Below are 27,559 nucleotides of genomic sequence, written 5' to 3' on the forward strand. Positions count from 1 at the left end.
ATTTTTTTTTTTCATTTAAGTTTCTATAGCATATGCTCATAGTTTAGGGTAACCTCAGGTTAGTTTTAGGTCCACTCTTTACATAAATGTTGAAGTACTCCATACCCACCTTTTTCCTACCTTCTTTTCTTCCATCTTTCCTTTCTAACTTCTTATAATCCATTATATTTAATCCTGCATTTGTTGAGGTGGCAATTAGTGTAGGAAAATTGAAAGCAGTGTGAAATTTTGCTGTTCAGAATGCATGTTGACCAAATGCTATATTGAGAGAAGGTCTGAATTTACCCACAGTAACCCTTTCTCAGCGTCTTCGAATAAAGGCCATAGAAACTGGGCTATAATATCCTGAAAGGTATGTAGAATTCATAGCAATTGCCCTCAAAGAGCTTACCTACCATAGATGCACATGAATGCATTTAATGATTGCTTTATTGGCAGCTGTGCCAACATACACAGTCTATTTTGTTTTATATCATTATCATTACCTGCTGTTTACCACTGTATACATTGCTAATGGTGTGGTTTCTATGGCTTGTGAATTTCACGGCCAAATAATATGAAATTTATTGCACACTTTAGTGTAGAAGATGGAGACTGCATAAATTTTTGTGTGCTCTTTGCCCCTTTGGAATGTATTACACTGAGATCAGGCAAAGTAATAAATTTATTTCAAACGTGCTTGATAGCTAAACATCAATTAGGACTGACAGGCAACATTTCTTCTTCCAGCAACATAACAGTTTTTAAAGACTAAGCCATTGAACATGGAGTTACTGAACATGGGACTCAGTTCACTGGGATCCCGTCTTAGAAAAATAAAGGAAAATTTGAATTGGATATGTGTGGCTTATTCAAGTAGTAACTAATCAGCTACACCTTGGTTAACTTAATTTGTCAGAATCATTTGGTATTAACTCTGTTCCACTTCTTCCCCTGACTCTCACAAGAATGGATCATGAGTATCTTAAAACATACTAAGTCGTCTTCCATCCCTGTTAATCTAACTACTAAAGCACACTTTCCTTATCCAGTGTAACTTACTGTCTTTTAGAGTAACTGTGGTTTTAATTCTCTACAAAATTAAAACCAGCAAAGAGAAACATTTTCAAGGAGCCACCACATTGTAGAGCTTTAGAAAGAAGACTTTAGAATTAAGAACAAATATATCATTTTATAGCTAAAGCAACTGAGGCCTAAAGTAGGAAGGTAACCATCGAGGTCAGGGAAAGGGGTTGAAGATCAGGTTTCAAGCTGAGAAAGAGTCTACAGGGACTCAATCTGAGCAGTTCAGAAACTGAAGGGAGACCACTGATGTCCTGGGAAGGCTGGCATCTGGCCTTGAGTGTGGGATTTCAGACAGGGAGTGGGCCCGGGGGGAACTGAGCTTCTGCAGTAGGCAGAGAAGTCCACCTCGTCTCCGGGAAGTGACACTGACCTCAGGGTGTTGGGGGGAAAGAACAATGAATTCCAGTCCGCCTGAGAAAGCAGGCCAATCTGATTAACTCTGAATTTAGGCTTATCTCAGATACTTCTTGAGAAAGAACTTGGACAAGCGCAAGTCCCGTGCAGCCTCTTTAAATCCATGCCCAGTGTTTTCTGGTGGAGCTGCTTAAACCCCCCAAGTGACTCCAGTATTTTAATTTCACTCTATATTTAATTCTGACAGTTCTATGATTGATTATTTAATGGGCAAATAAGTAGGGCCACAAAAGAGTGTGAATGTATTTTATAGGATGAGGATGGGTGGAGTGGAGCAGTCTGGAATAGGACACCAATAAAAAGGGATCTTGGTAAATAAGAACATCTATTAGAAATGTAGAGGAATTTGGGCTTCCCTGGTGGCGCAGTGGTTGAGAGTCCGCCTGCCAATGCAGGGGACATGGGTTCGAGCCCTGGTCTGGGAAGATCCCACATGCCGCAGAGCAACTGGGCCCGTGAGCCACAACTACTGAGCCTGCGCGTCTGGAGCCCGTGCTCCGCAACAAGGGAGGCCGTGATGGTGAGAGGCCCGCGCACCGCGATGAAGAGTGGCCCCCGCTTGCTGCAAATAGAGAAAGCCCTCACACAGAAACGAAGACCCAACACAGCCATAGATAAATAAATTAATTAATTAAATTAAAAAAAAAAAAAAAAAAGAAATGTAGAGGAATTTGGAAGGAAATTAGTGCCTGACACCATGCCCTACTCTCTGCGTGTTTAGAAGCTAGTTTCTAATTTTATTTTCATAGGAGATCTCCCTGTGATGAATTGTCTTTTACCTCCACACTATCACATGGACATATTATGAAGTTTGTGTGAGAGAAAGCAAGTATTAGAATTTGTCTTGCAAGCAGCTATAAACATTTCCTGGAACCAATCTAGGGTAGAAGGAAAAGGAAAGGAAGGTGGAAACAAAGGAGAAAGACAGCTAATGATGCTTGAGTCTCTCACTGGGATTTGTGGTATCTCCTTTTGAAACTAAGTACAGAAAGTCAGAACTTGACTGGTTGTTTCTTGATCACGGTTTGTTTTCATTTTTGTTTTTTTCTTGCTCTCTCATCAATTATTCCAGCCAGTATTATGTCATTTTCAGTTTCAGTAAGCATGCCTGTCTTGTTTCCATTCGCATTATTTATGCAAACGTTGACTGAACTGATGACCCCAAGTTATCAAGGAAACATTAGATACACCAGTGGATACATTGCTTAATTTTAGAAAAAAATTACTGAGTGAAGGTTAAAATAACTCTTCTTAAATTTGTCATATAAAAAAATTATCCTAACATACAATACCTCATTGCCTAATAATGCCAGATAAATGAAGAATTCTTGTGTATTCATGAATGCAGGCTAGTCTGTATATTTTTTGGCAGGTATGACCGTTACTGAGGGTGACGGCCTAGTTTGCTGGCCATGTCCTGTGTCCTAGAAAGTTGTAGTTTCTGTTGTCTTTCAGTTGGCCCATTGGATATCAGAGGTGAATTTATAAAACTATACTTCCCTTTACACTTAACTTTGCTTTGTTTTTTTTTTTATTTACTTGAAGTATAGTTGATTTACAATGTTGTGTTTCAGGTGTACAGCAAAGTGATTCAGATATATATATTTCTTTTTCAGATCCTTTTCCATTATAGGTTATTACAAGGTTTGAATATAGTTGCCTGTGCTATACAGTAGGACCTTGTTTATCTATTTGATATATAGTATACACTTACTTTGTGTGATCCAGGCTGGTCAGACCACATGATTATTTTTACTTCTGATATAATTTTTTCAGGTACAACCTCAAAGTATTTGATAAGAAGATATTTTAAAATAAGTTTAGCATGTGTGTGCTCTAAATCCAACAGTAGTTATTAGAGATATGGTTTTGCACTAGGTATTCCTCTCTTTTTGGTTCTTGGCCTACCAAAAGAAAATTAGCTTTTATTTTCTGGTTGGTTTGCTAGATGTTTATGACTATAACAAAAGTCTTAAATTTTGTCCCATATCTTAAAACACAATCTGAATTAGCAATGGATATTGTGCTATACATAGGGGCTGTGATATAAATATAGTTTCTAACTTCAAAAACATATAACCTAGAAGGGAACACAGACACATATGCAGCAATTATGGCAACTGCATTTGTTTACTAAGTGAAATATTAGTGAGATGGATAAAGTGCTAGCAAGCCTTGAACAGCCAAATCAGCTTCAAAAATAGATGTGCAGTTCTTTAAAAATATTTTTAACATTTTTCCAGCTACATGTAGAATATAACTTAGTATAAAAACGGTATGGGTTTTATTTTAAGCAATTTAGCATTTTGACATCCTCATAATGAAATTAAATCCAGAAGGAGGTTTCTCTCCATGATCTCTTGAAATGGTCCTTGATCATCCACAATATTTACCATAATCACAAAGGTGCTACCAAGGGCAGAAAGCTCCAACATTATTAAAGTTTCATAAAGCAAAGTCAATTTTAAGAATATAATGTCCCCAAACTGACAAAGGTCTTGAAAAATAATTTCAAAGGAAGCATAAATTATTTTCTGTTTGTCAAAGGGCAAAAGTATTTAGGTTGAGTTAATGAATGATAGAGTTTTTGAGTGGAGAGTGTCCTTAAAATATTATGTAGATCTGTACTGTCAACAGATGCTAGCCATGTAGCATTATTTATATTTAAACAAATTTAAAAATAAGATTAAAAATTCAATTCCTCAGTTGCATTTGCCATACTTCAAAGATGTTTATTAGCTCCATGTGGCTATTGAATACTGCATTGGATAGTACAGATATAGAATATTTTCATTATCACAGAAAATTCTATTGAGCAATACTAAAATTATACCCAGATATTCACAGAAAAGGCAACCAAGTCTCAAGGAAATAATATAACTTCCCCAAGGTCACACAGCTATGTTTTTAAAGAAACACAGAATGACACAAAGGAAATAGTAACAGAGGCATTAAAGAAACCCAATAAGTTTCTGGAACAGTCAAAATAGGGTTTAAAAGTGCGTACTTAGCTGTTAGCAGGGCTGAAGCTCTTGACGGTTGGTAAGATCTACCTGCCTGAATTTGGACATTTAGCATTTTATGCAATGAATTAAAAGCAAAAAATTATTTCAACGAATGGCTGCCAGCTCCATATTTTTAGCCACTGCTGTGCTTCCAGATTATGTTTATCACTTCATATACAGGGCACCACTCTGAAATGTGATGGTTTATCTGACCCCAGAGAAATCAAGAAATCTGTGGGAGTTGTGGCTATATTTGCAAAGGTTGATTTTTAAATGCATCATGCAGACTGGCCCTGTTTTAAAAGGGATTCCTGCCATCACATAATCAAAATGTGAACTCACTTCTCACCTTGCAAAAGTCAAAGATAGTCCCTGCATTTTTATTATTTCGTTGAAATCCAAATATTATTTTTCCATTCTCTAACTTGTTTTCATCACAGTGTGATCAACTATTGCCAAGGAAGGAAAGGTTAGATTTATCAATCAAAGTTTGCTAAAGGCCCCCTACGTAATTGAACCCTCAGGAGAAACAATCCTCATGTATTCTTTCTCTGTTGTTTCAATATCTTCGTAAAGAGTCATTTCAATATGTTTGGTTCTGTAGCAGAGGTTCTGTGAACTGCTTATCTTCCTCAGAGGTCCTGTGGGTAAAGATGGGTAAGGAGAGAGAGGGAAGGAGGCTAGAGAGAGGCTCAGTGCTGAGATAAGCACAGTGTTCTAAAGCCTCCTGGGGCTGGGGGTGGGGTGCACAAACACCCAGGACTAATCCAGACAGAAACTGAATAATCAAGGGGACGACCACTGTGAAGTCATGTCGTCACCTCTCCCTCTAGAAATAAACATTGCCCTCAGGAAGTCTCCTCCCGCCCCAGAAAAGCATTAGGAAGGTCTGGAGAGGGGGATTATTGGCAGAAATGGAAAAAGCGAGTTGAAGGGATTAGCCTGGAGCAGAGAGACCAAGAAACCCAAGCCAGTAGACGGAAGGCAGACTTTTCATGGACGTCTCCAAGCCCAAGTTCTGGGAACACCAAGCACAAGTCAAAGAGTGCTCATTTAACCCCTTTGGGCCCCCACAGGAGTGGAGGAAGACTGGACAGAGAGGGGAAAAGGACCATTGAAGGTACAGTATTTACTGTGGGATTTAACTCCTGAAAGGCCTCCCAGTACCTTCAGATCTGCTCAAGAATCCTTCATGTCCTGCTGGTTCGCAGTGAGTGGCTCACAGCTGCAAGGCCTCCTCTGCCAGATGGAGAACTATTTCAAACATCCTGCTTCTATTTTGTACTGTAGCAATCCAGACAGGAAACCTGACCCCATTTTCAGGTTCTAAAGAGAAATTCTAAGTACCTGAAAGACCTAGGAACGTGGTGGCTTCTATTTAAGATGTGGAGATAGAGAGCGTATACCTGGACTTGGGTCTGCAGGAGCGCCAAATTGCACCAAGAGTTCCCTTTATTTTCTCTCCCATCTCTGTTTCTCCTTTTCTCTCTGCTGGATTAGCCATGGGGACTCCAAGTTCTTCATTGTGTGGTCCTGGTACCAAGATTCTCCTGGGAATTATACAGCTATTCACCTTCTACATTGAGCACTTCTTATTTTTTCCCCAGCAACGTAAGTCATCCTTAAGAGGAGTCAGGGTGCTAGCTCTTAAATATATTTTAGTCATCCCTTTGTACATTAAATGCTCTTTCTTGGAGACTGCTTCTGACATGGTGTTCAGCGTGCTCTCAGCTGGCCTCATTTGGAAGCCGATCCTGCTTCCAAATGCTGCCTGCCGCTGGCCTCCTGAAGTTCTGTCCTGCCTTCCCCACCAGGTACAGTTCAGGAGCTGCCTACCTCAGGGTGATAGGTTATCTTCTAGTTTCTTTATTCCTTTCCCTTTTACATTTAGAGATATATCATTTGGATATTTAAACTTCTCTGTGACCACAGCTTTATTTGCAACCCACAGGTTTTGTTATGGCATATTTTCATTATCATTCAATTAATAAAATTCTAATTCCCATTGCGACTTTACCTTTGACCTACATAATGATCAGAAGTATGTTTTCAATATCCAACTATTTGGTAAAATATTGGTTATATATTTTTAAATTTCTTGCTTATTCTGAGTCTTGTTTTATAACCAGCATATAGTCGATTTTATAAATGTGCCATGTGCACCTAAAACTTTGCGTATAATGTATATATTCCATCATTGTTGGTGCAGTGTTTTATGTAAATTTAGGCCAAGGTTTTTAATGGTGGTATTAGATCTTCTATAATTTGCTGATTTGTTGTTGTGGTTCTATGTTACTGATCTAGGTAATTTAGATTTTTCTATTTCTACTTAGATTTTTGGAATTTCCCTTCATATGTTGCATTGAAGTTTAGATTTATAATATATTCCTTGTAAAGTAACAGTAGGTTTTATTATCCTGCCTTATCGCCAGTGGTACTTTTTGCTTTCAAATCTATGTTAACATAAAAAAAAACTTCTTCAATTTTATTTATTGTTGTTATGACATAATTTTTGCATGCTTTAATTTTCAGTCTGACTCTTGTCTCTTGTAAGTGGCATAGAATTAGGTTTTTTTGTTTGTTTCAATAATCTTTGTCCTTTAATTTGAGTATTTACAGTTAATGTATTTTCTTATAGACTATTTACTCCTTGTTTACTATTTGTCCCACCTTGTTATGTTCTTTTTGCTCTTCTTTCTTCCTTTTAGATTCTTCAAATTCCATTTTCCCTTGTATTAGCTTGTTATTTTTACATAAGTAGCAGTTGCACATGTACCATGACTTATTACTCTTTTACTGCTTCTCAGGCAATGCTGAGATCTTAAATTTCTTTTACTACTTCTTCCTCTTCCATTTGTTTTAATGCATTCTGATTTTTGATATATTTTATTATTACTCTTTTGTGCAGTTAGATTTTATTTAGATTTATCCACTTATTTATCCTTTCTGTTATACATAATTCCTTTATAAAGTCCTTATTTTCATCTGTGATAATTTTCCTTCTGCCTGCGGGTCTCCCTTTATAATTTAATTCAGTCAGTTCTGATGAGAACATATTCTCTAAATTTTGTTTGTCGGCAAATTTCCTTATTTCATCTTTCCTTCCAAACAACATTTTCTCTGCCTCTAGAATTCTCAATGGGCAGTTATTTTCTTTAGCACTTAAAAATGTTATTCCATTATTTTCTAGTATCCAGTCATTTTCATTGAGAAGTAAGCTGTAATCTTAATCCTATTGTTCCTTTGAAAGTAATATCTCTCTTTTTCCTCTGGCTACTTTTAAGATGTTCTGTTTTTCTTTGCTATTCAAGAATTGTACTGTGGTTATCTTAGGTGTGGTTTTCTTTGTACTTATTCTTGTTGCATTTTTTTAGTGCTTATTGAATTTATTGCTCGATATATTCTTTTTAGTTTTAGAGAACTCTCAGCTGTTATTTCTGAAATATTGTTTTCATCCCAATCTCTCTCTCCTTTTTTCTTTGGACTCCAGTTTAAACATATGATAAAAATGTTTACTGTGGCCCATATGTCTCAAATGCACTTTTGTGTACTTTATATCCTTTTTGTTTTCCACGCTTTAGTCTTAATATTTTTACTACTCTGTCTTCCAGTTCACTTACCTCTCTTTACCTGTGTCCAATCCACTACTGAGTTTTAAATTTAGTATAATTTTTAATTCTATCAGTTCAACTTCAATCAGTTTATAGCTTCCAGTTATCTAGTTAAATTCTCCACCTTGTCATCTGTTTTCTTGAACTTGATAATATTTACCAAAGTATGTATGAACTTTAATGTTTAGGTCATCTATGATTCTGATTCTGTTTTGATTTTTATTCTAATTCTCCTTTTCTTGGTAGTCTTGGTGGTTCTTCAATGAATACCAGACTTGGGATATGACAAGTTGTAGAGAATCTGAATGACATTACAGTTGCCCTTTGAACAACCTGGGTTTCAACTGTACAGATCCACTTATACATGGATTTTTTTCCAATAAGTAATACAGTACTACATGATCTGTGGTTGGTTGAATCCTCAGATTCAGAACCACAGATAGGAAGGGCCGACCATAAAGTTACATGTGGATTTTTGACTGCACAGGGAGTCAGCGTCTCTAACCCCTACATTGTTCAAGGGTCAACTGTATTTTCTTCAGGAGAGAATTTCCTATTCTCAGGTAGGGAGCAGAGGGGAAGATCACCTCAGTCACTGGACAAACTTCATACTCATTTTCCTTCTTTATAAGGTTCAATGTAGATGTTGCTTCAACCTTCCTAACACACACACACATACACACACACAGACTTTCAATGTCCTAATTCATATCATTAGTTTTCCATTGGGCCACAATTCTTTGATAGGTTCTGAACCCCAGTTTTGTCTCTTCAGCATTATAAGCCAACTAAGTCTTTGACTTAGTTAGCTTTTGACTTCTTCTTTGACTTCAGTTGGCTTCTGTTTGACTTCTTAGCATCTTACCTTGTCTACCTATTACACATGGAAAATACTGCAAGGGAACACTGTTGCTGAATCCAGCTCAATTCTCTGAATTTTTACTCTCTCTGGGATTTTGGTCCTTAAAGTTCGATCTGCCTTGTTATTCTAAATTCCAACTCTGGTTTCCTTAGTCCTATGACATTGTCCTAAGATCTACTGGCATTTCTGCCTCTTAGGAGCCACATTTGGTTTCTCAGACTTTTGTTCTTCATCAATAGTTTCTAAATGACTGGGCTAGAAAAGCATGTGCAGAATATTGTTCTCACTTCAGTGAGTTTCTTTCTCTATTTTACTTTTCTAGGTCACGGCTACCTCAGTAGCTTTCTAACACTCACAGTCAAATGTTGCTTATGATTTATCTGGCCATTCTAGTATGTTTTCCTAAGGTAAACTGATATAGTGGGAAACAGAAGTTCTTACCCACCATTTAAAAAATTCTGTTTTGTCTTTCTATGAATTCTTTGTTTTGTCCCATCTTCTGTCACTTTTTCCTACCAAAAATTCCCATTCTCACAGATAGATTATTTTAAGATTAAAAATTGTTATTAAGCTAATATGTTAATTTTGAAAGGAATTAATTTTGCTTTGAACAAGAACACAGATTGGTGAATGGAATATGGAAAATTCCTTAAGAACTTTTTCATCTCTAAGAGTAGTATCCAACCATCTGTACCATAATAAGTTTGTCAACTATGGAAGAAAGCAGTCTTTATAAAATCAGCATTATTCAATAACAATCGCAAAAACTGCTGCACTTTCCTGCTCATGCCACCAATTTCCAAATGTTCAGAGCAGAGAATTGTGGGATGGAATATGGAGAAATGGCCTGTCATAGTAACTATAAATATTGGAAGAATGAAATTATAAATAAAGAGAGTTTTCTATGAATATATTTGAAGTATTTGTTCCTAAAGAACTTCTAGAATAAGACTCAAAAGTTTAACACAGAAACACCTCTTGATAAGTATGAAAATCAGTAAAATTTATCTCATAATAGTTTTTTCTTTTCTGTTATGTGATTCTCAGATTCACACAAAATTATTTTTATCTGGACTTCACAGATCTTCTTATATTTACTATGGGATCAGTCACCCTACATTTTTGAAACGTGGCAAAATAGTTAAAATTTGAACATTTCCCAAATCCAGGGCATATGACCTACATTTCTGTAGAAGACAATATTATATTTCTGTCTAGTTCTGGGGTAAACTTTTTCATACCTGCCAATCTGATTTGACTAATGTATTGTTTTTACAGTGCATTAGTGGAAATTAAATGGTAAATTCAGTCAAACATTCATTTCATACATCAAAAAGAAAAATCAGTCAACACAACTGTCTGACTGAAATGAATGAAGAAAATAATTCAAGGCAAACAATTGTCCCAGTAGACTTGTATAAATACAGTAGTAGTGTCATGTGCAGAATTAATCTTTCCTGACCCTTAACTGGAGAACACTCTGCCAGCCAATTCAGTCACTCAAATAATCCTGAATTTTAATATTCCAGTTTCATTTACTCTCAGTTAATGGTGACTGCCCTTTCTTCTCCTTCATCTGTCAATCAGTGGAGAATGTCAGAGCAGGAGAATAGTAATATTGGCATATTGTAATGTACTGTCCTGAATTCTACAGCTTCAAAATTCTTAGGCTAACTCAATGATCTTAAACAGTCTGGTGCAGGAAGGATATGTGAATTAAATCGCAGACCATTGGCTGGCCCTTCCAGCACTAACATCCCTTATTCCTGGTTCTAATATATCACAAAATACTCAAGAAGAAATTTTTGAGTGGTCAGCAGAAATACGGCTCCAAAGCAGGCACGTGGAAAAAAAAAAACATTGTCATCTATGATTCACTTTAAAGTTGACTTGTCTTTTACTCATAAACCAGAATCAGTGTAAATTCTGTTCTGCTAAACGTTAGAGAATCTGTTGGAGGAGTGTGGCCAATTCTTTCAAATTTTTTTACTCTTTTTTTTTAAACGTCTTTGTTGGAGTATAATTGCTTTACAATGGTGTGGTAGTTTCTGCTTCATAACAAAGTGAATCAGCTATACATATACATATATCCCCATATCTCCTCCCTCCTGCGTCTCCCTCCCTCCCACCCTCCCTATCCCACCCCTCTAGGTGGTCACAAAGCAACCAGCTGATCTCCCTGTGCTGTATGGCTGCTTCCCACTAGCTATCTATTTTATATTTGGTAGTGTATATATGTCCGTGACACTCTCTCACTTCATCCCAGCTTATCCTTCCCCCTCCCCGTGTCCTCAAGCCCATTCTCTACGTCTGCATCTTTATTCTTGTCCTGCCCCTAGGTTCTTCAGAAGCTTTTTTTTTTTAGATTCCATATATATGTGTTAGCATATGGTATTTGTTTTTCTCTTTCTGACTTACTTCACTCTGTATGACAGACTCTAGGTCCATCCGCCTCACTACTAATAACTCAATTTCGTTTCTTTTTATGGCTGACTAATATTCCATTGTATATATGTGTCACATCTTCTTTATCCATTCATCTGTCGATGGACACTTAGGTTGCTTCCATGTTCTGGTGATTGTAAATAGAGCTGCAGTGAACACTGTGGTACATGTCTCTTTTTTTTTTTTTTTTAACATCTTTATTGGAGTAAAATTGCTTTACAATGGTGTGTTAGTTTCTGCTTTATAACAAAGTGAATCAGTTATACATATACATATATCCCCATATCTCTTCCCTCTTGCATCTCCCTCCCTCCAACCCTCCCTATCCCACCCCTCTAGGTGGGCACAAGGCACCGAGCTGATCTCCCTGTGCTATGCAGCTGCTTCCCACTAGCTATCAGTCTTACATTTGGTAGTGTATATATGTCCATGGCACTCTCTCACTTTGTCCCAGCTTACCCTTCCCCCTCCCCATGTCCTCAAGTCCATTCTCTAGTAGGTATGCGTCTTTATTCCCGTCTTGCCCCTAGGTTCTTCATGACTTTTTTTTTTTAGATTCCATATATATGTGTTAGCATACGGTATTTGTTTTTCTCTTTCTCACTTACTTCACTCTGTATGACAGACTCTAGGTCCATCCACCTCACTACTAATAACTCAATTTCGTTTTTTTTTATGGCTAATATTCCATTGTATATATGTGCCACATCTTCTTTATCCATTCATCTGTTGATGGACACTTAGGTTGATTCCATGGCCTGGCTATTGTAAATAAAGCTGCAGTGAACATTGTGGTACATGACTCTTTTTGAATTATGGTTTTCTCAGGGTAAATGCCCAGTAGTGGGATTGCTGGGTCAGATGGTAGTTCTATTTTTACTTTTTTAAGGAACCTCCATACTGTTCTCCATAGTGGCTGTATCAATTTACATTCCCACCAACAGTGCAAGAGGGTTCCCTTTTCTCCACACCCTCTCCAGCATTTATTGTTTGTAGAGTTTTTGATGATGGCCATTCTGACCGGTGTGAGATGATATCTCATTGTAGTTTTGATTTGCATTTCTCTAATGACTAATGATGTTGAGCATTCTTTCATGTGTTTGTTGGCAATCTGTATATCTTCTTTGGAGAAATGTCTATTTAGGTCTTCTGCCCATATTTTGGACTGGGTTGTCTGTTTTTTTGATATTGAGCTGCATGAGCTGCTTGTAAATTTTGGAGATTAATCCTTTGTCAGTTGCTTCATTTGCAAATATTTTCTCCCATTCTGAGGGTTGTCTTTTCACCTTGTTTATGGTTTCCTATGCTGTGCAAAAGCTTTGAAGTTTCATTAGGTCCCATTTGTTTATTTTTGTTTTTATTTCATTTCTCTAGGAGGTGGGTCAAAAGGGATCTCGCTGTGATTTATGTCATAGATTGTTCTGCCTATGTTTTCCTCTAAGAGTTTGATAGTGTCTGGCCTTACATTTAGGTCTTTAATCCATTTTGAGTTTATTTTTGTGTATGGTGTTAGGGAGTGTTCTAATTTCATTCTTTTACATGTAGCTGTCCAGTTTTCCCAGCACCACTTATTGAAGAGGCTGTCTTTTCTCCACTGTATATGCTTGCCTCCTTTATCAAAGATAAGGTGACCATATGTGCGTGGGTTTATCTCTGGGCTTTCTATCTTGTTCCTTTGATCTATATTTCTGTTTTTGTGCCAGTACCATACTGTCTTGATTACTGTAGCTTTCTTGTATAGTCTGAAGTCCGGGAGCCTGATTCCTCCAGCTCCGTTTTTCTTTCTCAAGATTGCTTTGGCTATTCGGGGTCTTTTGTGTTTCCATACAAATTGTGAAATCTTTTGTTCTAGTTCTGTGAAAAATGCCATTGGTAGTTTGTTATGGATTGCACTGAATCTGTAGATTGCTTTGGGTAGTATAGTCATTTTCCCAATGTTGATTCTTCCAATCCAAGAACATGGTATATCTCTCCATCTGTTTGTATCATCTTTAATTTCTTTCATCAGTTCCTTATAGTTTTCTGCATACAGGTCTTTTGTCTCCTTAGGTCGGTTTATTCCTAGGTATTTTATTCTTTTTGTTGCAGTGGTAAATGGGAGTGTTTTCTTAATTTCACTTTCAGATTTTTCATTATTAGTGTGTAGGAATGCAAGAGATTTCTGTGCATTAATTTTGTATCCTGCTACTTTACCAAATTCATTGATTAGCTCTAGTAGTTTTCTGGTAGCATCTTTAGGATTCTCTATGTATAGTATCATGGCATCTGCAAACAGTGACAGCTTTACTTTTTCTTTTCCACACTCTAACTTTTAAAGTAAGATTATTTTTCAAATACTTTAAGGGTTACTTGAATACTATTATAAGGCTTGTTTGTATTTTTGAGTTGCCTATTTTCTAGAACAAATTTGTATGCTTAAGTGCTTTATTGTAGTATATAGATAGCACATGGAAAGCAAGTGAAATAGATGGCTTTTCTGCTTTGAAAAAACTCTGCCTGTCTATGTAAGTAACAGGACACACTCCTCATGAAATAATGTGTCAGGAAGGAAGGAAAGGTAGTTTTCCTTAGTTTAAGTTTATGATACCAAAGAGGACTCTAAGAATAGCTTTGTAAAGAGGATCTGCATGAAACAGAAGTAACTCTAGGAAGGAAAAACCAAGTCTTGGCTAATATTATGTATTTTCTGATGGGCTCTTATTTTTTTGGTGGTGGAATGAGGATATGGCAAAGAAGTAGCAATAATAATATTGACATGTTACTTCAAGCTGTTTCCTGGGATGCAGGGATAACATGTGGGATAATAAAAGCACTTGGCAAAGGGAGTCAGTTCTCAATCATCCATCACTCAGTTTGCAGAGTATTCTTGTACTTTTCCTCCTCCTTCTTGTTGCCTTTTGGCCATTTTATGTTTCTCAGCATATCTGAGAGAAGGCAAGGTGAAAAAGAGTGGGTTAACTGTCAAATCAATCTAGTTTTCCATTTTGTAGTACCTCTCACAGTATGAGTATAGATAGAGAGCATTAGAATAATGGAAAAGAAGAGTCTCTTGGATCAGTAATAGGCTCTTGATATTTGGGCAATCTTGTGCTCATTTAGGAAGCTAAATGACAATTGAATAGTGTAAATAATTAGAAGTATGTAAACTTCTAATTCAGTAATTAATTAAATGCTCATTCAGATAGTATACCCGGGCAAGAAAAAAATTCTTTTTTTTTCCTTGTCATAATATTAATGGACATTGGGGGGAATTTGTCTTTATCTGTCTATCCATCCAGATATAGATACATACTTCGGATTTTATGGATTTATTAGTCCTGTACCTGTTTTCCCTCAGATCTATTCCTTGTCCTTTTCTTTCTCTGCTGACCCCTATAAGCTACATATACAAGGGCCCACTGTTAACATGGTTAGGTTTAATGAGAATCCCTGGTATGAGATTGCGGAGCAGGAGGAAGGGAGAAATCATAGTAGTCTTCTGTCTCTCTCTCTATCTTGATGGCATCTCTGGTAGCAGTGTCTTCAGCTCTGGGGCTCTAGGTCCTAAAAAGCCCTTCAGACAGGTGAACCTGGATGTTGTCTGGACTTTTGTGATATCACCTGCTTCCTTTGGCCCTCCAGCATAAGAGGGTAGCAGTCTTCTGTTGGTGATAATCTCTGGATTGTTTCACATCCCTTGTTTGGTCTCATGGCTCTTCCATGACCTGTGTAACCAATCCCCTGTACTAAATTCCCTTTATTCTTGCTTGTAAAATGGTTTTGTTTCCCTGGTTAGATCCTGAGATACAATGGATAGGGCAGTTTTTCTCATGACTAACTCACTAATCAGTGAATATCAACAAATGCCCAGTAACATTAATACCCTAATTTTACTAGATTATTAGCTGCATTGACTGTAATATGTCAGCCATCCTTAGAGTATCTTTAAGGTAGCATGATTTGGGGGATCTTGAGAGGGGTCATATGACCTCTCTACCAACTTCATAAATTCTTGTCCCAATGTCACATGTAAAATCATTTTTTAACCTCACAAAATCTGAGACATGGAGGGGGGATTGTAACTATGGGACATAGTTTCTGGAATTAGATGCATACATTTAAAGCATCAATCACACCACTATTTGTTCTATGACAATATAAATATTTCAAATGTTTGGTCTTTATGAAACCTGATAACAAATACAGTTTATAATAATAATCCCTATGAGATATGCTACTACCACATTCAATTTTTACTAACAAGGCATTTTTCCCCATGATATAACAAGTGTGAATCATTACACAATACTAGGGGTACCAGTAATATCATAGATTTCAAGATTTTTTTTTCATATAAATAAAATGTATTTTGGATCCAGACACAAACCACCAAGTTTGGCAAATGTACAGTACCATCCAATAGTGGAAAACCCTTCCATTATTTTGTAGAAGAAATCTGAGGCTTCTACTACACCAGAAAAAGTGGAGAGAGACTTGGTCCTCATTGGCAAAGGTCATCCCTGCCAATATTCTTTGATCAGAAAGGAATGATCCCTTCAAAGGTAGGAGGTATTCCAGAATATCATGATTTAGAATCCACTCTCCATAGACACAGCACATTTAGAAATCCTGCTATGCATGGGTGCCATATTGAAGTTGTAACCACATTCCTCTTCTTCATCCTCAGTGACCTCACAGTAACTTAGGATCAGATCAGCATTGTTGGACCTTGACACTCACATTGTCAACCCACTGATGTGACAGTAAATGTTTTCCAACTGGCTCACTGTAAAAATGAAGCCACAATTGTAGTGTTTGCCAATTTCTGTAGTGTGAATGCTCCCACCGTGGCCAGTTTCAGGTTACCAACATGATGTCACTGAAGGCAAAGTTGGAAAGAGATTTTTTCTTATTTCCACCATACAAATTCAAAACAGGTAAACAACCTCAAGAAAGAGCGTAGATAATAACAAAATGTAGTAAAATAATTAGGAAGTGATGAGTTTTGAGTATTCATTAACATTGTTTTTAATAAAATTTATTTCACAGTAAGTTTATATAATCTAAATTTTAATAATGGCTATGTTTAACAACACAAAATTCCTGAAAAAAAAAAAACAAACTGGTTCTTGCAAGAGAGTATGAGCTATATGTAGCACACTATTGTTTGTCCTCCTCTTCTTAGATTCTCTGAGTTGCCTCAACCTCCAAACACAAAGAGCCATTTAAGGATTGTCGTCATCATGGCCCACAGTCCAGGGTATGTCTTCTTTCAAAGAAATGCAAAAAGAAGCCTGTTTACTATGCCCCTTGGTATATGTAGAGCTGAGAACTAGACTTTTGGGACTGACTGTGTCTCTGGAGGGAAGAGAGTTGGGGATGGAGGATTGTTGGGAAGCTCATTTTTATATGTTTTTATGAGTCTAGAGCAGTAAAACACAAAATGAAAATTTATCAGTAGAGTGTTTGGCTACATAAAATTTTCAGTAAGTCACCCCACTATGAAAAATGTTCCTTCTCCACCCAACTGTTTCAGGATATCACAGAGGGCTCACTTACAGTGCTCTCTAGTTAATGTAGACAGCAGCTACCATTGACACAGCTGCCCTTTCTGTGACATAGCAAGCTTGGCTCCCACCATCCTCTGGTACCCTCCAATTCTGCTGCTATCCAAAGCTTTTTCAGTTCTATGGGCCTTGGGGATCATCTTCAGAGTTAGCTCTTTTCTCTCTATTGTGCTCTGTAAAAGATGTCGTAGAGCCAAGTTGCCTAGCTCTGGAATAGCACAGATTGAACGGGACAACTGCTTTAGTTTCACATATAGTCCTTCTGTTCTGTGGGACTAGATGCTAAGGTGGCTGGGCCCAGGCCATTTTGTAAAATAGTCACTAATCTGTATCTAGTAAGCCACTTCTATCTGATAATAATGTTGTTGCTTGACTTGGTCTACATTTAGGATATGTCTTTCTTAGCAGCTCTGTCTAACACCTTTAAAGTCTGATTCTATCATCTGTCCCAGAATATTCAGTTGCCATATATGCCTACATATGTCTTAATCCCAATTGTAGAATTGTTTCAACCTTTTTACCAAGAAATTCTTGTGTTTCTATTAAAGAATGTGATACAGAAAGATATTTGGAAAGAGTAGCCTGCCTGTGATGAGTTAATGAGACCGGCCTGCCTGTGAAGGTTACTCTTATGTGTTAACTTGACTGGGCCATGGAGTGCCCAGATGTTTGGTTAAACGTTATTCTGGGTTCTACAGTCTGAATGCTTGTGTCTCCCCAAAATTCATATGTTGAAATTCTAATGCCCCAAGAGTGATAGTAATAGGAGTTAGGGGCCTTGGAAGGTGACCGAAGGGTCATGAGAGTAGAACCCTTATGAATGAGATTAGTGTTCTTATAAGAGAGACCCCACAGAGATCCCTTGTCCCTTATGCTACTTGAAGATAAAACAAGAAGTCTGCAGTCCAGAAAAGTCTGCATCTGACTATGTTGGCACTCTGATCTTTTGATGTACAGCCTCCAGAACTGTGAGAAATTTCTGTTGTTTGTTAAGTTGCCCAATCTGTAGTATTTTCTTATAGCAGCCCAAATGGATTAAGACACTATTTCTCTAAGGGTGTTTTTGGATGAGATTAAAATTTAAATCTGTGTATTGAGTAAATCAGCCCCCTGTAATGTGAGTAGGCCTCATCTAATCAGCTGAAGGTCTGAATAGAACAGAAAAGCTGACCTTCCCCTGAATAAGAGGGAATTCTGCCACCTGATGTCCTTTGAACTGGGACATTGACTTTTCTCCTGCCTTTGGACTCAAACTAAAACATTTGCTCTTCCTGGATCTCAAGCCTGCTGGTTTTTAGAATGGAACATCATTGGCTCTCCTGATTCTCAGGATTTTGGACTCAGACTTGAGTCTTGAGTCTTCAGCTTGCTTACTCATCCTGTAGATATTGGGACTTCTGCACCTCTATAATCATGTGAGCTAATTCCCTGTAATGAATATCTTTATATATAAATATATACATATATCTGTATACACACACATATATACATATCCATATATATCCTGTTGGTCCTACTTCACTGCAGAACTCTAATACACTGCCTGATATACTTAGTTTTGACTCTGTTAACCTCAGCACTCCACTACTGCACATGGTATACAAATTTTTTGCATAACCATAATTTCTTTATTGAATACATTTTTGAAATAGAAGGAAAGATATTTTCTTTTTTTTTTTAAGATTTTTTTTTGATGTGGACCATTCTTAAAGTCTTTATTGAATTTGTTACAGTATTGCTTCTGTTTTCTGTTTTGGTTCTTTGGTTCTAAGGAGAAGTCTTAACCACTGGACTGCCAGGGAAGTCCCAAAGATATTTTCTTTATATGTACAGCAATACAAGTTTTTTCACCATAGCCATAGATCCCAATGATTATTTCAATGAGCTGATTTAGTATTGATGAAAATGATGGAGAATATTTTTTAAACCCAGTTTTTCTAACTACATAATCATAAATCTTCACACTTAATCAGTTTACATGTTTGGAAAATTAAATGACTCTAAAGGAGCCTAAGTAGTTATTTATGTATACTGTACAAAATTACAGAGACAGGAGATTTGTTGATATTCCTTTAAGGTTCTTTTGAATTTCCAGAATATTTTATAAGATTTAGTTTACTTTGAAGTAGGATTAGCTTTTGTAAATAAGAAATCAAAGTTCTGAAAGGAGGAGCACCAAAAAAAGTCAGGTCTCTTAAAAACTAACCTTGGCTCTACCAGTGATTAGCTGTTTAACCAGTTCACATCTGTGGATCTCATTTTCATTATGTATAATACAAGTACTGGTGATAACCAAATAATCTCTATGCTTTTAGTATTACGTCATCCATAGGCAAGAGTGTGAGATAAGGAGAGGTTTTCTTGATTCTAACTCATCTAAACTCATCTTACTGACTTGGGTTTTTCTCAACCTACTTCTAAGACCACAGAATGATTCCCTCCTCCAACCAAATGGCACTGGGGAAAAAATCTGATACTCATTTGTCGTATGTGTAAATAATTTAAAATGGATTCAAATGTTATTAACTCTCCAGTTTTATATTTCTTTGCTTTGCATTATAACAAGAATGACATTTTTAACTAAATGAATGAAACTCAAAAGTGGAATTTCAGGTGACAGAGTATAGTTTGGGACATTAGGAGTTTTCTTGACCATTTAAAGAACTTTCAGGGTGATTGTCTACTTGGCTTACCTATAACATTGAGAGAAGTGTGTACGATGTTACAGGTCAGGACTGGCCAAGAGGTAGAGGAACTGCTACCAACCATACGTCATTAATATTTAATCAAGTATTATGTGCTAGGCATTGTGCTGGTTGATAGGTGTGTAGGGTTAGTGAAGATGGTGCATGGAGCTTACTATCTACCTGTACTTACTTGTGACCATGGAATCTACAAACTTATCAGAGAAATATTGAAGACGCCAGGCCCACAATGCCCTACATTGCATAACAGTCATCTATTCTTACTTGATAAATAGAGTTTGAAACACTATTTAAAACTGGAGGAAAGAGAGGAACAATTCTTTACATCTTACCTCAACCCTGAAATATCTCCTCATTTTCTTATGTGTCCCTCCTGTTTTTTGCTTTAAGGAAGAAAGGGAACTAAAAAAAAGTATTTCTGAGACATAGAGACAAATGAAAAAATAATATCAATACATTTTGATAATTGATGCCTGAGACTGTGTAAATAGCTTTGAGATCAAATTTAACTGAAAATAGTGCAACAGAAAGTGAATAAGTACCAGCTACCGATATTTATTTGACCCAAATGTTCAGAGTCAAGGGCTGGACACTAATAATAATGTTCAAATTTATAATCAAGGTAAATACTTAGACTAGAGAAAATTCTTGTGTAGGACTTCTTTAGCCTCCTAAATTAATTCACCAAAACTCAAATACTATCCTTTATAACCTTGAAAATGAAAGCTTTACTTTTTAATAGGAAATCTGCATCTCATTGTAAAAATAGAACACTTCATTCCTGGCCTATACATATTTTCAGAAGCAGTAGTTTTTGGAGTGCTGAATACTTAGCATAAAGACATTGAGTCTTGAAAATTCATTTCAGGCATGAGAGACCTACATATATATGTATAGATAGATACAGGACTATTAAAATGAAATAACCACTTCCTGGGAGCAAAAGTCTGTATGATGAAAACTCTCCAGAGTGATACCTTTTGCCTTATGTTTTGTGATCCTAAGTCTGCAAGTACAAAATAGATCGAAAAATGAGGAATAAATACAATTTATGGTGATTATTGATATAATTAAAGTTCCTGGTACTACTTGGGTCAATTATCAAGGAGCAGAGAGAATTTTACCAGTAAAACAGTCTACCAGATTTATCAAATCTTTTCTTAAACTTGATGATTAGAGTATCCTACATGCAAACATTATTACATTTTTATTTTTGACATTTTCCTGCTTTACTGAGAAGTAAATGATGTATCAGACTGGTAATACAGAGCCTGAAGTTTTGGTTCCAATTTTGTGATTTGGAATAAGTCCCATATCTTATGTAAGCCTTCTATTGTAAAAGTAAAGCTTTCATTTCCAAAGTTTTAGAGGACAATATTTAACAATGGGTTTTGGTAAATTAAGTTTATGAAGGTTAAATAAGTCCTATGTAAGAATTTTCTCTAGTTTGAAGTGTTGACATTTGATGACAAATTTAGAAGGTGGACCATGACCCCAGTTATCAGTGCTGGGTGCTTTCTCCTACACCAAGATATTTCTCACCTTAAAGATCAAAAGAGTAAAGTGTGTTAAATTCAGATTGATATGAACTGACACCTAGGAATTGCGACTTAGGCATAACTAATGTTTGTTCATGAATGTACGCTGTCTCACAGAAGTGTGAGCAAATCCATGGTATTTAGATTGAGTTTAAAGCCAACCACTTGGAGGATATATTCCAGAGAGTTACATATGTTTGTAGATCAAATGATCTTCATATTTTTATGAATTTGGTGTGAAATGCTTACCTGATAGAGCCTCAAAAATTATCTGTGGTTTGTGCAGGAGAACATGAGGGCAATGTGGCAGACTAATGGACTAATAAAGTTTCATACTTTCCTGAGGTTGTTTGTGATGAGTTGGGACCATGTGGCCACTTCCCCCCAAAATAAATGTGAAGTGAGAATAATGCATATATCTTCAGGAACAAAGCAGTTAGGAAATAGATGTACCTTTCCTGTGGTCTCTTTTTCCAAATAAAAAATGAGAGGATCTCAAAGACCTAGCCAAGGACAGGATCCCTGAAGGCCATTAAACCAGGAAACCCCAACTGGACTTTTTACAGGATTCAGAAATATTATTGTGTGAAGCCACTGAACTATGGAGAATTGCTGGCCATACTGAAATATTACTTAACCTTCCAAATACAGAATTTGACTTTTTTTTGCCAATGATAGTACTAACTCAAGATATTTAAGGGCTGTTGAAGAATAATGCCATACATTTGTTTGTGGTCTCTCAGTTTACAGGGTTTGCATTTGTGCTTTACAAAACCCCATCAAGTAGTTGAGGGGCACAAATCCATAAAAAATTTACTGGAGAAACAGGCTTAGGAAACTTCCCTTAGGACACACTGCTAATGAATGTCACAGTGCAGTGGAGACTTCCAACTCAGGCAAATGGATCGAAAGCCCACACTTTTCCAATGCTCTTCTGCCTGAAAAGGCCTAGAGTTAGTTGCTCCAAGGTATCCATGATTGATACAGATGCAATCTTAAGGTCCAGCTGCATTCTCCCTTCAAAGGTTTTATTGAAGTGTATTATATGTACAGGGAAGTACAAATATCATAAATGTTTCACTTCAAAGATTATCACAAATTAAGCACAACTAGGTACCCAGCATGCAGACAAAGACATAGTCCTCCATACTCCCAGTTACTAATTCCGTTCAAGTGTGACCATTTCCAGCCTCTGACTTTTAACCTAAAGACTAGTTTGACTGCGTTCCACTTTATATAAATTTGACAATATAGTATGCATTCTTTTGTGTCTGGCTTTTTTGCTACATATTATATTTAAGAAATTCATTCATATTGTTGTGTGTAGTTGAAGATGATACTTTTTCATTGCTGTGTGTTATCTTTTTGTTTGTAAAAATCACAATCTGTTAATCCATTCTGCTGCTCATGGGCATGTGGTAGTTTTCACTTTGGGTCTCTTAGAAATAATCAGAGGCAGTTTTGAGTCCCACATTTTCCTTTCTTTCTTTCTTTCTTTTTTTAAAAAAAACATCTTTATTGGAGTATAATTGCTTTACAATGGTGTGTTAGTTTCTGCTTTATAACAAAGTGAATCAGCTATGCTTTATAACAAAGTGAATCAGCTATACATATACATATATCTCCATATCTCCTACTTCTTGCGTCTCCCTCCCACCCTCCCTATCGCACCCCTCTAGGTGGTCACAAAGCAACCAGCTGATCTCCCTGTGCTATGTGGCTGCTTCCCACTAGCTATCTATTTCACATTTGGTAGTGTATATATGTCCATGCCACTCTCTCACTTCGTCCCAGGTTACCCTTCCCCTTCCCCATGTCCTCAAGCCCATTTTCTATGTCTGCATCTTTATTCTTTATGCTACATCTGTTCTTTATTGGAATAAAGAACCAATAAAGAACCAATAAAGATGGTTCTTCAGAACCATTTTTTTTTTTTAAATTCCATATATATGTGTTAGCATACAGTATTTGTTTTTCTCTTTCTGACTTATTTCACTCTGTATGACAGACTCTAGGTCCATCCCACTCACTACTAATAACTCAATTTTGTTTCCTTTTATGGCTGACTAATATTCCATTGTATATATGTGCCATATCTTATTTATCCATTCATCTGTCAATGGACACTTAGGTTGCTTCCATGTCCTGGCTATTGTAAATAGTGCGACAATGAACATTGTGATACATGACTGTTTTTGAATTATGGTTTTCTCAGGGTAAATGCCCAGTAGTGGGATTGCTGGGTCATATGGTAGTTTAATTTTTAGTTTTTTAAGGAACCTCCATACTGTTCTCCATAGTGGCTGTATCAATTTACATTCCCACCAACAGTGCAAGAGAGTTCCCTTTTCTCCACACCCTCTCCAGCATTTGTTGTTTGTAGATTTTTTGAAGATGGCCATTCTGACTGGTGTGAGGTGATACCTCATTGTAGATTTGATTTGCATTTCTCTAATGATTAGTGATGTTGAGCATCCTTTCATGTGTTTGTTGGCAATCTGTATATCTTCTTTGGAGAAATGTCTATTTAAGTCTTCTGTCCATTTTTGGATTGGGGGGTTGTTTGTTTTTTTGATATTGAGCTGCATGAGCTGCTTGTAAATTTTGGAGATTAATCCTTTGTCAGTTGCTCATTTGTAAATATTTTCTCCCATTCTGAGGGTTGTCTTTTCATCTTGTTTATGGTTTCCTTTGCTGTGCAAAAGCTTTGAAGTTTCATTAGGTCCCATTTGTTTATTATTGATTTTATTTCCATTTCTCTAGGAGGTGGGTCAAAAGGGATCTGGCTGTGATTTATGTCATGCAGTGTTCTACCTATGTTTTCCTCTAAGAGTTTTATAGTGTCTGGCCTTACATTTCGGTCTTTAATCCATTTTGAGTTTATTTTTGTGTATGGTGTTAGGGAGTGTTCTAATTTCATTCTTTTACATGTAGCAGTCCAGTTTCCCCAGCACCACTTACTGAAGAGGCTGTCTTTCCTCCATTGTATATTCTTGCTTCCATTATAATGATAAGGTGACTGTATGTACATGGGTTTATCTCTGGGCTTTCTATCCTGTTCCATTAATCTATATTTCTGTTTTTGTGCCAGTACCATACTGTCTTGATGACTGTAGCTTTGTAGTATAGTCTGAAGTCAGGGAGCCTGATTCCTCCAGCTCCGTTTTTCTTTCTCAAGATTGCTTTGGCTCTTCGAGGTCTTTTGTGTTTCCATACAAACTGTGAAATTTTTTGTTCTGTTTCTGTGAAAAATACCATTGGTAATTTGTTATGGATTGCATTGAATCTGTAGATTGCTTTGGGTAGTATAGTCATTTTCCCAATGTTGATTCTTCCAATCCAAGAACATGGTATATCTCTCCATCTGTCTGTATCATCTTTAATTTCTTTCATCAGTTTCTTATAGTTTTCTGCATACAGGTCTTTTGTCTCCTTAGGTCGGTTTATTCCTAGGTATTTTATTCTTTTTGTTGCAATGGTAAATGGGAGTGTTTTCTTAATTTCACTTTCAGATTTTTCATCATTAGTGTATAGGAATGCAAGAGATTTCTGTGCATTAATTTTGTATCCTGCTACTTTACCAAATTCATTGATTAGCTTTAGTAGTTTTCTGGTAGCATCTTTAGGATTCTCTGTGTATAGTACCATGTCATCTGCAAACAGTGACAGTTTTACTTCTTCTTTTCCAATTTGGATTCCTTTTATTTCTTTTTCTTCTCTGATTGCTGTGGCTAGGACTTCCAAAACTATGTTGAATAATAGTGGTGAGAGTGGACATCCTTGTCTTGTTCCTGATCTTAGAGGAAATGCTTTCAGTTTTTCACCATTGAGAATGATGTTTGCTGTGGGTTTGTCATATATGGCCTTTATTATGTTGAGGTAGGTTCCCTCTATGCCCACTTTCTGGAGAGTTTTTATCATAAATGGGTATTGAATTTTGTCAAAAGCTTTTTCTGCATCTATTGAGATGATCATATGGTTTTTATTCTTCAATTTGCTAATATGGTGTATCACATTGATTGATTTGCATATATTGAAGAATCCTTGCATCCCTGGGATAAATCCTTCTTGACCATGGTGTATGATCCTTTTAATGTGCTGCTGGATTCTGTTTGCTAGTATTCTGTTGAGGATTTTTGCATCTATATTCATCAGTGATATTGGTCTGTAATTTTCTTTTTTTGTAGTATCTTTGTCTGATTTTGGTATCAGGGTGATGGTGGCCTCATAGAATGAGTTTGGGAGTGTTCCTTCCTCTGCAATTTTTTGGAAGAGTTTGAGAAGGATGGGTGTTAGCTCTTCTCTAAATGTTTGATAGAATTCACCTGTGAAACCATCTGGTCCTGGACTTTTGTTTGTTGGAAGATTTTTAATCACAGTTTCAATTTCAGTGCATGTGATTGGTCTGTTTATATTTTCTGTTTCTTCCTGGTTCAGTCTCGGAAGGTTGTGCTTTTCTAAGAATTTGTCCATTTCGTCCAGGTGGTCCATTTTATTGCTGTATAATTGCTTGAAGTAATCTCTCATGATCCTTAGTACTTCTGCATTGTTGTTGTTATTTCTTTTTCATTTCTAATTCTATTGATTTGAGTCCTCTCCCTCTTTTTCTTGATGAGTCTGGCTAATGTTTTATCAATTTTGTTTATCTTCTCAAAGAATGAGCTTTTAGTTTTATTGATCTTTGCTATTGTTTTCTTTGCTTGTATTTCATTTATTTCTGCTCTGATCTTTATGATTTCTTTTCTTCTGCTAACTTTGGGTTTTTTTTGTTCTTCTTTCTCTAGTTCCTTTAGGTGTAAGGTTAGATTGTTTATTTGAGATGTTTCTGGTTTCTTGAGGTATGCTTGTATAGCTATAAACTTCCCTCTTAGAACTGCTTTTGCTGCATCCCATAGGTTTTAGATCATCGTGTTTTCATTGTCATTTGTCTCTAGGTATTTTTTGATTTCCCCTTTGATTTCTTCAGTGATCTCTTGGTTATTTAGTAACGTATGGTTTAGCCTCCATGTGTTTGTCTTTTTTACGTTTTTTTCCCTGTAATTCATTTCTAATCTCATAGCGTTGTGGTCAGGAAAGATGCTTGATCTGATTTCAATTTTCTTAAATTTACTGAGGCTTGATTTGTGACCCAAGCTGTGAGCTATCATGCAGAATGATCCGTGCGCACTTGAGAAGAAAGTGTAATCTGCTGTTTTTGGATAGAATGTCCTATAAATATCAATTAAATCTATTTGGTTTATTGTGTCATTTAAAGCTTCTGTTTCCTTATTTATTTTCATTTTGGATGATCTGTCCATTGGTGTAAGTGAGGTGTTAAAGTCCCCCAGTATTATTGTGATACCGTTGATTTCCTCTTTTATAGCAGTTAGCAATTGCCTTATGTATTTAGGTGCTCCTATGTTGGGTGCATATATATTTATAATTGTCATATCTTCTTCTTGGATTGATCCCTTGATCGTTATGTAGTGTCCTTCCTTGTCTCTTGTAACATTCTTTAAAGTCTATTGTATCTGATATGAGTATTGCTATTCCAGCTTTCTTTTGATTTCCATTTGCATGGAATATCTTTTTCCATCCCTTCACTTTCAGTCTGTATGTGTCCCTAGGTCTGAAGTGGGTCTTTTGTAGACAGCATATATATGGGTCTTGTTTTTTTTTTTTTTTTTTTTTTTAAAGGAGACATATCACTGTTGCTGGGACTTTTAATTTATTTATTTTTATTTTTTTGGCTGTGCTGGGTCTTCGGTTCGTGCGAGGGCTCTCTCCAGTTGCGGCAAGTGGGGGCCACTCTTCATCGCGGTGCGGGGACCGCTCTTCATCGCGATGCGCGGGCCTTTCACTATCGCGGCCCCTCCCGTTGCGGGGCACAGGCTCCAGACGCGCAGGCTCAGCAGTTGTGGCTCACGGGCCCAGCCACTCCGTGGCATGTGGGATCTTCCCAGACCAGGGCTCGAACCCGTGTCCCCTGCATTAGCAGGCAGATTCTCAACCACTGCGCCACCAGGGAAGCCCCGGGTCTTGTTTTTGTATCCATTCAGCAAGCCTGTGTCTTTTGGTTGGAGCATTTAATCCTTTCACGTTTAGGGTAATTATTGATATGTATGTTCCTATGAGCATTTTCTTAATTGTTTTAGGTTTGTTTTTGTAGGTCCTTTTCTTCTCTTGTGTTTCCCACTTAGAGAAGTTCCTTTAGCATTTGTTGTAGAGCTGGTTTGGTGGTGTTGAATTCTCTTAGCTTTTGCTTGTCTGTAAAGCTTTTGATTTCTGCATCGAATCTGAATGAGATCCTTGCCGGGTAGAGTAATCTTGGTTGTAAGTTCTTCCCTTCATCACTTTAAGTATATCATGCCACTGCCTTCTGGCTTGTA

General features: G+C 36.8%; 1 pseudogene; it reads right to left on the reverse strand.

The window, feature by feature from the left end:
- LOC132368080 (ferritin light chain-like) overlaps positions 1–19,717 on the reverse strand; it is a 37,494-nt pseudogene extending 17,777 nt beyond the window's left edge.
- Positions 19,718–27,559: the final 7,842 nt, after the last annotated feature.

Source organism: Balaenoptera ricei, chromosome 6, assembly GCF_028023285.1.
Source record: "Balaenoptera ricei isolate mBalRic1 chromosome 6, mBalRic1.hap2, whole genome shotgun sequence".
NCBI lineage: Eukaryota > Metazoa > Chordata > Mammalia > Artiodactyla > Balaenopteridae > Balaenoptera > Balaenoptera ricei.